The following is a 13743-nucleotide window of genomic DNA, read 5'->3' on the forward strand; positions in this document are numbered from 1 at the left end:
AGTATGAAGACCTCAAGCTTCAATTACAAGACGAACCAGTACCGAAATTGAAATAATGGGTTTCCACCCCAAGAGGCATGGGAGTTATCACATATATATAATAACTAAAGATACATATAAGTCCCTCAAGTAGACAACAATAAAGAAAAGTCTATACATATATAAAACTAGTCTAATATCCCCCCTCAAGCAAGAGGAGGTGGACCAAGATGAAGCATGCGACGGAACTGCTCAAACTGTGGCTGGGGTAGACTCTTAGTGAAGATATCAGCGACTTGAAGCTTGGTAGGAACAAACATAGTGACCAATTTTCTTGAAGCAACAAGCTCACGAACAAAATGATAGTCAAGATCAATATGCTTAGCACGCTTATGAGCCACCAGATTCTGGGTAAGAAATAACGCACTTTGATTGTCACAGAGAAGCGTGGGGCGATCGGTGGGCAAGGCATGCAGCTCCTGCAACAGATGAGTGATCCAGATGATCTCAGCAGCTGTATTAGCCATGGCTCGATATTCAGATTCACAGCTGGAGCGAGAGATAGTAGGCTGGTTTTTCGTACTCCAGGACACAAGATTACCCCCAGGAATATCGAGTATCTATAGGTGGAGCGGCGAGTCTCTAGGCAACGAGCCCAGTCGGCATCAGAGTAGCCAACAAGCTTAATAGTCGGAGGCCGTGAGAAAGTGAGACCAAACGAGAGGGTTCCCTTGACATAGCGAATAAGTCGTTTAACAACTTGAAAATGAGCAATCGTTGGGGCAGCAAGAAATTGGCTAACTTGATTAACAACGTAAGAAATATCGGGTCTCGTAATCGTCAAATATTGACGGGCACCAACCAAGGACCGATAGTGAGTCGGATCCTCATAAAGAGAGCCACCACTAACAAGGGAGGCGTTGGTAGCAAGAGGAGTAGGCATAGGCTTGGCATTGAGAAGACCGACACGCGTGACGATGTCGTGAGCATACTTAGCTTGGCTGAGAAACAAGCCTGTGGGATGATGAGTGGCCTCAAGCCCAAGAAAATAGTTCAAACGCCCAAGATCCTTAATGCGAAACTCGGCGTGTAGTCGAGAAATAAAAGATGACACAACAACATCATCCGAGCCAGTAACAATCAAATCATCAACATACACTAACAGATACATGATACACGAGTCCTGACGAAACACAAAAAGGGAGGGATCCGCACGACTGCAGGTAAAATCATGTTGCACTAAAAACGAGCTGAGGCGATGAAACCACGCACGGGGAGCCTGCTTAAGACCATAGATAGTTTTATTGAGCTTGCAAACATAATCAGGATGACGAGCATCGGCAAAGCCTGGAGGTTGATTCATAAAGACAGTGTCACCCAAATGGCCGTGGAGAAAAGCATTATTGACATCAAGTTGACGCAAATGCCATCCGTTAATAGTCGCAAGAGTGAGAACAATACGAACGATAACCGCCTTGACAACATGACTAAAGGTGTGAGAATAATCAAGTCCCGACACTTGACTGAGCCCTTGAGCGACGAGACGATCCTTGTAACGCTCTACAGTCCCATCAGCCCGATATTTAGTGCGAAACAACCACCTGCAACCCACAATATTAGTCTGGGGAGGTCGTGGAACAAGAGTCCATGTCTGATTATGATGAAGAGCCGCCATCTAGGAACACATTGTGTCATGCCATTTAGGATCACGCAATGCAGTGGTATGAGATGAGGGAATGTCAGCTGAAAAAACCTGCGAAAACAGACCATGAGAGGTTAAATGTGCCAAATCAGTACGGTAGCATGGCTTAAAAATCTTGGCTTTGGCACGCGTGGTCATTGGGTGAGAAGGCAGGGGAGGACGAGGGGCCGAAGGTGAAGTAGGCCCGGAACCAGACAACGAGCCAGACTCGGAGACGGTTTCAGCAGCAGGATCAATGGTTGGTTCGAAGTCAGACCCAGAAGGCGACTCGAGTTCGGGACCCGGGGAAGCAATAGTAGGGGACTCATATGCAGGAGATGCAACCGATGGAGCCAGAGAATCAGGCTCCGTACACACAGTGCAAGGAGCAGGGGTGGCGGGTCCTGATAGAGCACGTGGAGAAGTCGAGGCTGCATTATCGGGGACGGGATCGGTGGGGAGCTGATCACCAAGGAATGTATGTAAGGGTAAAGACCCAATAGGAGCATTTGTGTGGCCGGCACGAAACGTGAAGCACTCTTCATCAAACCGGGCATGGCGGTTAACAAAAACATGTGTGGAAACCGGATCAAGACACAAGTAGCCTTTATATTGAGCGTGATACCCCACAAAAACACAAGGGATGCTCCGCGGAGAAAGTTTATGATCCGCATAGTCACGCAAATACGGATAGACGCGACACCCAAAAATGTGAAAATTCTCATAAGATGGCACCCGTCCAAACAAGACCTCAAATGGAGATTTCATGGACAACACCTTTGTGGGGAGACGATTAATAACATGCACGGCGGAGCTAAAAGCATGAGCCCAATAAGAAACCGGAATGTGAGCATGAAACATCATGGCGAGTCCCGTCTCCACAATGTGACGATGTTTGTGTTCAACCCGCCCATTTTCTTGGGGGGTATATGGGCATGAGATGCGGTGAAATATACCATGTTTATGCAATAACGCCTTTACTTTGTCATTTAGAAATTCCGTACCCCCGTCACTTTGAAAATTTTTAATTTTGGTAGAGAATTGAGTCTCTACAAAGGTGATAAATAACTCGAAAATGCTAAAAAAATCCGATTTAGACTTGAGCGGGTAAAGCCATGTAAAGCGAGAGAAATCATCCATAAAGGTGACATAATATCGGTATGAAGCAACCGAATCAATCGGGGAAGGACCCTAAAGATCACAATGGATCAAATCTAAAACATGGGCGGCTCGTTGGTCATTATTGTCAAAAGGCGATCGATGAGACTTAGCAAGTTGGCAAGGAGAACAAGTAACTGGTTTTGGTAAAATAGAAGAAACAAGCACATCACCAAGTTTATTTAATATAGAAATAACATCAAAAGACACATGCCCTAAACGGGAGTGCCATAATTCAAAAGACGCCTTGGGTCGCTTCTTAGCATAAAACGCACAAGCCACCGGCTTATTTGGTAGAACATAAAGCCCCCGATCACAGGTTCCTTGAGCCAAAATTTGTTTCGTTGCCCGATCCTGAATGAAAAACAAAGATTTGGATAAAATCACATCCACGTTATTATCGTATGTTAACTTGCTAATAGATAATAAATTTTTAGTAAGACGGGGAACCACCAAACCATCCCGCAACCGAATATCATTGGGAAGAGAGGAAGTCCCAATAGCAGCAATGGGAAGAGTATTACCACTACCGAAGTGAACCGAGCCATCACCAACAAAAGGTTCGGGTTTAGCAACCGAGCCCGAAGAAGAAACCATGTGGTCCGAGGCACCAGAATCAACATACCAATCCGGGCCGGATGGGGTCACATGACAATTTGCAAGGAAAGCTTTTGCTAAATCGGCTTCACTAGGGGCGGACCGAGAGGCAAAGGTCGGAAGTTGTGGACAAGCACTAGCAAAATGACCATTTTGTCGGCATAGTTGGCAGTGGGGTGACCGTCGGCCACGACCACGACCACGAGCACCGCGAGGACCACCACGACCACCGGAGCCACCACCCCGACCCCGACCAGCATAGGCAGCGACAGCAGCCCCAATGGGCGCTGATTCAGCAGAGAAAGCGACAGTAGGTGTGGGTGGAGTTGGCGTGGAGGGATTTCATGAAAAGCTCATGACTTTCGGCTTGAGCAAGGAGGTCTCGAAAAGTTGGAGAGAGACGAGAGGTCTGAATCCCAATGGAGAAAGCTTCAAAATTGTTGCCAAGACCACAAAGGAACCAGTGATTTTTATCAGATTCGGTAACAGCTTGGCCGATAGCTGCCAATTGATCACAAATCGCCTTAAATTTTCGTCCATATTCGGAGACGGTGGAGGTTCCTTTAGAGAGAAGTCGTAGTTGAGCACGAAGATTTTGTACACGTTCCATGGAAGAGTTGCCGTAGGCAGATTCAAGAGCGGTCCATATAGCACGAGCGGAAGAGAGGCCCACGACCTTAGAAAATGCTTCTTCCGTGAGAGAGGCTTGAAGAATGATGACAGCCCGTTGATCCGCAGCATGCCATTCTACAAAATCAGGGTTCTCAACTTGCTTGTTGTCAACCAGAAGGTGCGAAGAAGGGGCTGTAGAGGAGCCATCAACGTGAGCAAGGAGTTGTTGATAGTTAAGGAGGGGAGTCATTTGGTTCACCCACAAGAGATAATTGTTAGAGGAGAGGCGGATGGTAATGAGGTGAAGGAGAGTGTTCATGGATAGAGTAGCATCAATGGAGGAGTCGGCCATGGATGAAGCTGTGATGGAGACAAGAAAAAAAAACTGAAAGATAGGAGAAGAAAGGAGGAGAATGATCGGCTAAGAAGAGGAAGGGAGGGGTTTATGGCTTTGATACCATGAAATAATGGGTTTCCACCCCAAGAGCCATGGGAGTTATCACATATATATAATAACTAAAGATACATATAAGTCCCTCAAGTATACAACAATAAAGAAAAGTCTATACAAATATAAAACTAGTCTAATAGACATCTAAAACCCTAATCTTGTCGTCTACCACCACCTTAACAACCGTAACGGCCTCCGCCACTAATGGTGCAGCGACAGACGCCAAGAGAAAGAGGTAATCGGAGATGCAAGCGTGAAACATAACGGATCAGGCAGTGGTTGGTGGTGGAGGAAGTAAAGGGTATAAGAAGGGAGGAGACTCGATTTGGGAGGTGGTTGAAGGATCATGAAGTGGTTCTCTAAAGAATCGACGTAGATGTCACAGGAAACCGCCGGTGACAAAAGCAAAGACTAATGAGAAGGAAATTTAAGGTGGAGTGGTTCTCTAAAGAATCGAGAAGCATCGAATGGAGCCGGTGATGGAAGGTAGATTATTTGAGGCGGTGGACAAGTGAAATAGTTCACCAGGCGGTGGACAACAATCCAAAGGTGATTGGGTAAGAAAACGGTGGACATGACTGTAAAGAAACGTGTGTCTAACACCTACCTGACCATAAAGAATGGGAAAAATTGCATAAAATGGCCCACACAAAAACAAGGCTCGAAGAGAATAGATAACCATAAAGAAAGGGCTTTTGTTTTTTCAATTAATGCAATTTTAATTATAAGATAATTTTTAATTATACCCGATTTTATTTTGTCATAATGACATTCTATTATAATGATATTCTATAAGAATGTAAGAATACATATTTTGATTAAATGGACTTCTTGAAGAAATACAACATTCTTGAACTATTAGTTGAAAAAATAACAAGATCCTTGTATATTCATGGACATATGAATGTAAATATAGATTCATACATATATTTACAAAATAATAGTCTTATACATTTTAATACAATTATACATAATCCAACAGAATGTCATATAAATGAAATAAATTCTTAAAAAAAAACATAACATTCTTAAATATACAATCCTTAAAAAAATGCACTTGATCTTCTTCGATGGTCTAAAGTTGAATTGATTCCAACCATTCTTATGAGAATGACATTTTGTAAGACTAACATCAAGTAAAATTACATTCTGTAAGAATACCATTCTGTGAGAATATGTAACGACCCAAAAATCACGACTAAAAATTTCTTTTAAAACATAACTAAAACCATATTTATAAAACTGTATCATAGGTCATAACATAATTTTTAGAGTATTAATTCAAAACGTAATCTCATTATCAGAGTAAAACATTCCCAGGCTAACTGACTATGGTGTGTGCACTGCAATCTCTCCGAGCTCCTCTTTTGAAAACTGAGTACCTGAAACCAAAACTGAAAACCGTAAGCACGAAGTTTAGTGAGCTCCCCCAAACTACCACATACCATGCAATAACATATAAAGCACATACTGGGCCTTGCCCACTGCATCGGACCGAGGTCCAGACTAACTGGGGCCTTGCCCCCTGCATCGGACCGAAGTCCAGAACTAACTGGCTGGGACCTTGTCCCCTGCATCGGACCGAAGTCCGTACTAACTGGGGCCTTGCCCCCTGCATCGGACCGAAGTCCGGAACTAACTGACTGGGACCTTGTCCCCTGCATCAGACCGAAGTCCGAAACTAACTGAACATCACATAACATAAAAATATCAACTAGCATGAACACACATATACTGCATACTGCATCGGGCCGTAGCCCGGAACACATAACACATAAATCCTGTCTGAGCCACAAAGGCATCAAACATACTAACTACTGCATCGGATCAAAATCCGGAAACTACTGCTAGCTAAACGGGCCGGCATTGTGGCCTTAGACCCGTTCCTCCTGGAAGGAAACTCACCTGAACTGCTGAGCTCTGTCGATAATCCTCTGGCTTCTAATCAACAATCCCCTGAGCCGCTGCTCCTCCAGCTCTCCAAGCTACCAATATCAACATGACACTTAGTCTGACAGTCCTCTAAAAGTCAACTAAGTCAACTCTGGTCAAAGTCAAAATCCTGGTCAAAGTCAACCTTCCAGGTCAACCCTACTCGCCGAGTCCTCCTGATGACTCGCCGAGTTCATATGCTCAGGGTCTTTCTATTCGCGACTCGACTCGCCGAGTCAGTCCATGACTCGCCGAGTCCAACTATTTCCGAGTCCTGTCCTGTCCAACTCGTTGAGTCACCACCCGACTCACTGATTCGAGTCTCAACTCGAAGGGTTTGGGGTTTCGCGACCTGACTCGCCGAGTCCAATAATAGACTCGCCGAGCCCAAGGCAATCTTCAACCAACTCGTCAAGTTGTTCTTCCAACTTGCCGAGTTCATGTCTAACTTCATCCGACTCGACGAGTCGTTCATCCCACTCGTCGAGTTCCTCCTCATCTTCATGCTACTCGCCGAGTCCACTCGAAGGACTCGCCGAGTCCATTCAGTTCTACATACATGCAGAGGACTTTTGAGTCATGCATGGGCTCCAAATTGTAGATCCACTCTTCTAAAGCCTATTCCTTACGTAAAGTGGCAAACTTTACGTGTAGCTAACGAGATCTAGGCTCAAATCACTATAAAATAGGGTTTGAGACAAAGGGGCTCAACAATCAACCCATAGACTGATGCTTTATGATTCTCTAGGCCAAGATACACATAGATCTGAAGTAGCAACTTCAGATCTGGGCTTCTAACTCGAAATGGTTCATGAACTTGTCCTAAAAGCCCCAAATCCCATGATAAAGGTTGCTCTATATGCAAAAGAGGGAAGATAACGACTCATTACCTTCAAATGCTCTGGAAGACCTCACAAACTCTGGATCTACTGCCAATTCTTGAATCCCCAATGTGAGCCTTCTTCCTTCTTCCTTCAAATCACCCAAAATGGCAAGAAAGCTTGAATGAGCAACAATGGAGGCTTAGGGTTTCTGGTTTTGGACTATAGGGCCGCAACTGAGCCCTAGAGAAGAGAATAAGATGCTTAAATAGGGTACCAAGTCCCGAAATTAGGGTTTCCTCGTTCAGACCCAACTCGCCGAGTTCACGAGCCGACTTGCCGAGTTCACGAGCCGACTCGCCGAGTTGGTCACTTACTCGATCCCCCGGATCCCGCTCCGACTCGTCGAGTTCCTCCCTGGGCTCGACGAGTCCACTCCTTGACTTAGGGTTTCTTTCTTTTTCTTGGCCTTTCTGATCTTGGGTGTTACAGAATACATTTATCTTTATTATCTAACATAGGCAATGCCCCTGTTTCTACAAAAAAAAAATACACATTATCAAATCCTATGATAAAATACCCATACATATTTTAGTGATTCTGACAGAATGCATACCACATGTAACTAAATTTAGAAAAAAAATTACACAAGAAAAGTAGATTTACTTCTTATTTTGTTCATTCTCAACCTATTTTCCTAGCCAATTTTGTTGTAGTAAACCCAGAGGTATCAAATTGCATTGATGTACCTAAAGAATTTCCTTCCATTTCCGATAGTATAAAAACATAAAGCATTGTCATTAACAAATTAAAATTGATGGCAAAATAAGATGCATTATGTAAGAATGCAATAGTATTATCGGTTAGGTTAATAATATGTATACCAAGTTTATGAGAATGACACTTCAACAACAAATTGATGTTTTTCATATTTATATTATATTTAAATGATGATATGGTATATAAGGCATGCTTCAAGATGTTTGTGTAAAAAATTGGTTTAACAATGTCAATGCTTTTTTAAGAATTTTAGGAACTTTAAACAATTGTAATAATCATAGGAACTTAATTTTTCAGTGAAAGACAATATATTAACATCAATTTAGTGTATTTGAAAACATACCGGGAAATCTTCGGAAAAGTCTCAATATTTTACCCTAATTTACGAAAAAGTCCCAAACTAAAATTTGTTTATGAAAAAGTCCTAACTACCGGTAAAAATGACGATTTGACTCTATTTTCCCAGTTTACCAGTTTCATTACTTAACCGGTTTTAATAAAGTCTCATTATTTTACCATAATTTACGAATAAGTCCCAAATTATGATAAAATAATAGGACTTTAATGAAATTATGGTAAAATAATGGGGCTTTAATGTTTCCGGGTAAGTAATGAAACCGGTAAACCGGGAAAATAGGGTCAAATCGTCATTTTTACCGGTTTTTGGGACTTTTTCATAAACCAATTTTAGTTTGGGACTTTTTCGTAAATTAGGGTAAAATATTGGGACTTTTCCGGAGATTTCCCAAACATACCTCCTTATTTAATGATCTTTTTTGCTCCTTAACACATAAGAATGAAACTACAAGCTCCAGTTGTTCAATATGATAAAGCAAAGCAACATGATCTTTTAACAATTTATCTTAATTCCTACAACACAAACTAAAAATAGAATAATTACCAATTGGGATACAAAAACAATAATCAAATCAAAACGTACCTCCAACCAATAATCATAATAATATAAGTTTCTTCTGTGCAAAATTAACTGAAATCGTATATGAATTCATGTCATATTCTGAATGTCACAAAACTATAGATTATCATTAAATTGTGATGTTGAAAAAATAGAAAACTAATTGTAAAGAGATGAATTGAAGTTAAAATAAAATAAGATATTTTTCTCAATGAAAAAAAGTAAAACAAAAGATATGAATACAATCATCAAGTTAAAACATATATGAACTATGAAGAATGCATATGGGTAGAAAAAAAATACAAGACAAGGATCATAAGCATTCTATATTTAAATACAAACAAAATTGCAAAACAGATAGTGAAAGTGTGAAACAAAAGTTTCATAACATATTTATATTAATATTCGTATGATATACTCTCAACCCTTTGCAAAAAGGTCTTACAGTTAACAAAAAAAAGTATATGAAACATTTGACTCTACCCAAAATGCAAAATTAAACAATAACGCATGACGTTTCTGAGGTTAGCACCATAAACAAGACATAAATTGATTTCATTACGTTTCACTCTACCCAAAATGTTATTGATTTATAAACAACGAAAAAAATCATATTGATTTATAAACAATGAAAAACAAACAAATTGATTTACCTGGTGCGGATGTGAGGTTCGGAATCGCAACCAGAGATTGAAGCGCCTGAGCCAGAGTTGGAGTCGGGGATGGATTCTCGCTATCGTAGACTAGCGACATCAAAGACGGCATGGGCATCAAGGAGGTTTAATGGAAATCAGGGATGGAAAGAATGGAAATTGTCACTGCTTCTCCCGACATGGAAATCCCATACATGGAATGGGATGAACTAGCACTGTCAACGTGATGTAGGAATCGACTGATGACATCCATGGTGGAAACATTTGTAATGATTGTTGGCATAAGGTCTTAAAAGACGAAGTTTGACTGATTACGACGATGGGTGATGGATACGACAGTTGAGATAGAGGAGGAAGAAGCAACTATAGTGAGAGATTATGACGACGATGGATACAGACGTCTGTAACGATTCTAGGGTTTTTGAAAGTGTGAGGAAATAAAAGGGTGTAGATGGATAAATTAGGTTGAAAGTCAAATGAAATATAAAATATAACAATTCTTGTATAAAATGACAACACCACCATAAATAATCAATAAACAAACAAAGCATTTGTAACGTTGATTATCCAAGTAATTTATAATTTTGACCCTTAATATGAGATTTTGTTGCAAAATTTGGTCCCATGGTTGAATTATGAGGAACACGCCTTTTGTCTGGTACTATGGGCATATGTGGCTGAAGGGCAACCCCTAATTTTTAGGGTTTGGACCCTATTTAAGCATCATTAACTCCCAATACCTCTTTCCTTCATCAGCCTCCAACCCCATTTTGTACGTTGCAAACCCTAATCCACCTTTATGAGCATTTTGAGCCTTAGAAGTGTGTTGTAGGTGTTATTAAAGGATTAAGAAGGAAATAAAACCACCTTGGAAGCTCAGTACCTCTTGGATCTAGAATTTTTTTTGCCTCAAACATCATTTGGAGGTATAAAAGTTTGGATCTTGATGTGTTTATATCTTGTTATCTCGGGTTTATGTTCATTTTGGTCCCATAAGCTTGGTGTTCATGAGTATGGAATACTCTAACTAGAAGAGTTGTCCTTTCAGACGTTTTTAGGTCTTAGGAACCATAAAAATGGGATATTGTCCTTTCTTTTACTACCATGCAAAGGTTGATGTCTTAACGGGTTAAGAAGATGAGGTTTTAAGATTTAGACACTTAATAGCCATGCAAGATCATAAATTTGGTAATTTTATGATTTAGAACACTTCTATATATGGGCTTTGGATGAAAGGACTTATTAGAAGGAAAAGTTTGTAGGTACGTACGTTGGGCATAACTTATGGTACGCTACACGTAACTGGTTGAGACCCTGCTTTCTGGCCAAGTGAAATGCATTACGTTGTGCATACTCAGCTTGAGTCAACTCGGTTAACTTTTTGATCTTTGACTTTGACCAGGTTTGATCTATGGTATTTGGGTATTTTGAGTTGTAGACTGAGATTTGGTCACAGTTTGTTGTGAAGGTGATCGGTAGAGTTGTATTAAGAGTAGTGTGTTGTTCAACTATTTCGTCAGACTGTAAGGTGGGTTTTCCTCACTATACTTGTGGGTCGAAGGCACCAATGCTGACATAGTGTGGTTAGGTTGAGTATATGTTGACATGGTGTGGTTGGGTTGAGGTTGTACTGCTTTGTGCTTTAAGCCAACAAACGTGACCAATCCAACCGAAAGGTTGTGGGCAAAGGGTAATCCAACCAGAAGGCTATGGACCCAATATACACTACACGATCTAACCAAAAGGTTATGGGTTAGGGATGGCAAAAAAACCCGAACCCAACGAGAAAACCCGAACCCCGAAGATTTTGGGGCGGGTCGGGTCACTCTTATCGGGTTTCGGTCGGGTTTCGGGTCATTATCGGGTTTTTAGTTCGGGTTCGGGTCAGGGAGTGGGGTATGCATGCCCCGACCCGCCCCGACCCGAAAAATTATATATATATATATATATATATATATATATATATATATATATATATAAAATGAGATTTCATCCCTCTAACCCATTTCAGCCACCCGAAGACTCTAACCTTCAATCCCATCATGTATTCCCAATTTCTCACTATTGTGATGAATTTAGTTACGATATTAGACTTTAGTAATTTCTATTTGGTTCACTTATGTTAAGAACTTATTTGTATTTTAAGCATTTGTAAGGTTTTAATTTCTCAATTATTTCATTGTAGTTTTCCTAATTTTTTCTGCCACCATTTTCGGGTCGGGTTTCGGGTCTATATCGGGTTTCGGGTCGGGTTCGGGGACAAATATAAATATCGGGTTCGGGTATGGGATACGCCGCCCCGCCCCGAACCCGCCCCGTTGCCATTCCTATTATAGGTCAGGGCAATCCAACCAGAAGGTTGTGGGCTAAGGGTAATCCAACCAGGAGGTTGTGGACCCATTATGTGTTTTGTATATGTTCTGTAGTGTGGAATTTTGGAGGAACTCACTAAGCTTTGGCTTACAGTTTAAGTTTTATGTTTCAGGTACTTTAGATGATCAGGGGGAAAACAAATGTGTGATTGTGCACATCCTCCTGATTTATGATATTTGATTTTGGAACACTCTGATATGTGATTATTATATTTGGAAACAATGTTTTGTAAACAATTTTTGCTGTTGGTTGGATTTTAAAAATGAAAATTTTATCTTGATTTTTGGGATGTTACAACATCAACGTGGTTGATAGAAAGGCATTTCTTGGCACAAACTCCAATAAGCGATTACTTAAAAACAAATTTGAAAATATAAGCCATTGACAAAAAGTGATAGTTTCATTTTATTTACTTCTTTTTGTAGTTTATTTTAGTACATTTCATCCATAATTTAGTTGATTTCCATGCATATTTTCCTTTTTGTTATTTTATGACAATTTCGGTTACTTTCTAGTTTCGTGAGCTTTATTGCAAATTTCATGGAGATTAGTGGAGTGGGAATGTTCGGGACGTACAAAAAGCGATTGGAATAAGAGGACGTTGAGGATTTTGGGCTTGATGGGTAGTGGAGATGATGCATGGAACGAGCTTGATGATTATTTGAAGGCTTGGAGAGAAATAAACTTTAAATTTGCAAGACGCGGGAGTATATTCAAGCATGCGTAGATTATTAATCGGGGGAGTTTACAAGCTATGGATCATTTGGAGAAGCCAAATTGGGCTTAAATTGAAGAAAACTTGAAGAAAAATGGGCTAGGAGCTGATTGGGCTCGAACTTGGCCAAGTAGGCTAAGCTATGGAGGCCCAAACCTCGAAGAGGCCACATTCAGGAACCACCCGTGCAATAGCACGCGGTTCGCACACAACACTGCATGGGAAAATTCAGAATTCCATTTGGAAGGCTATTTGAGGAAGGTTGGTGCCCATCTTTTGGGGACTCTTGCACATCCGAAATTTGAACAACTCTCTGGAGATTTTGGAAGGCCAAGAACCCACAAGAACTTCATCGTTTTTGCTCTTGAATCTTCTAGAATGTTTGGTAAAATCTTTTCTAACTTTGTTTTCTTAAGTTTAGCCATGCTTGGCTAGACTAATTGTGGTTGACTTTTGTGGAATCCTTTGACTAATTGTTGAATGTTGAAGACTCCATGAACTTGTGTTTGAATCTTTATGACAATGTTTTGTGTTTTAATATCTTACCATTACTCATATGTTTTTATTAATGAGTTTAAATGTGTTTGTGGTGATTAGTTGGATAATTTCTTGATTAAGTAAAGGATCTTCAAATTAGCAAGCAACAAGTGATTTTTGTGTTAGTTTTACTTCACACAATCAAAAAAACATTTTCTCCAACATGGTAGTGGAAGCTTTTGACTCCTCTTGGATTTGACGACTTTTAAATTCTTAATGCTAGTTGACTTTCACTAATTACATGCTTAAAGGAATTGGTGACTTTGACTAAGGAAATTGTTATGAGCTTCTCTAACCATTTCAACAACTAAGAAAAGTCTAGATAATCTCAAGCTCCTTGGATTACTATAGCCAAATTAAGGATTTACAACAAGTATTGCACATTAGATTCTAATGATATGTTCATCAAAAAGTCAAAGTGAGTTAACCTCAAGTCAACCATGTTTCTCTTATGGATTTTACATCAAACTCTTGTTTTTTGTTGAAATTGTTTATTTAAATTTTAGTTTAATTATAGTTTGTTTCAAGCATTTCAAAA

This window comes from Lactuca serriola, chromosome 1 (assembly GCF_051521515.1).
Source record: "Lactuca serriola cultivar US96UC23 chromosome 1, Lser_US96UC23_V15, whole genome shotgun sequence".
Lineage (NCBI taxonomy): Eukaryota > Viridiplantae > Streptophyta > Magnoliopsida > Asterales > Asteraceae > Lactuca > Lactuca serriola.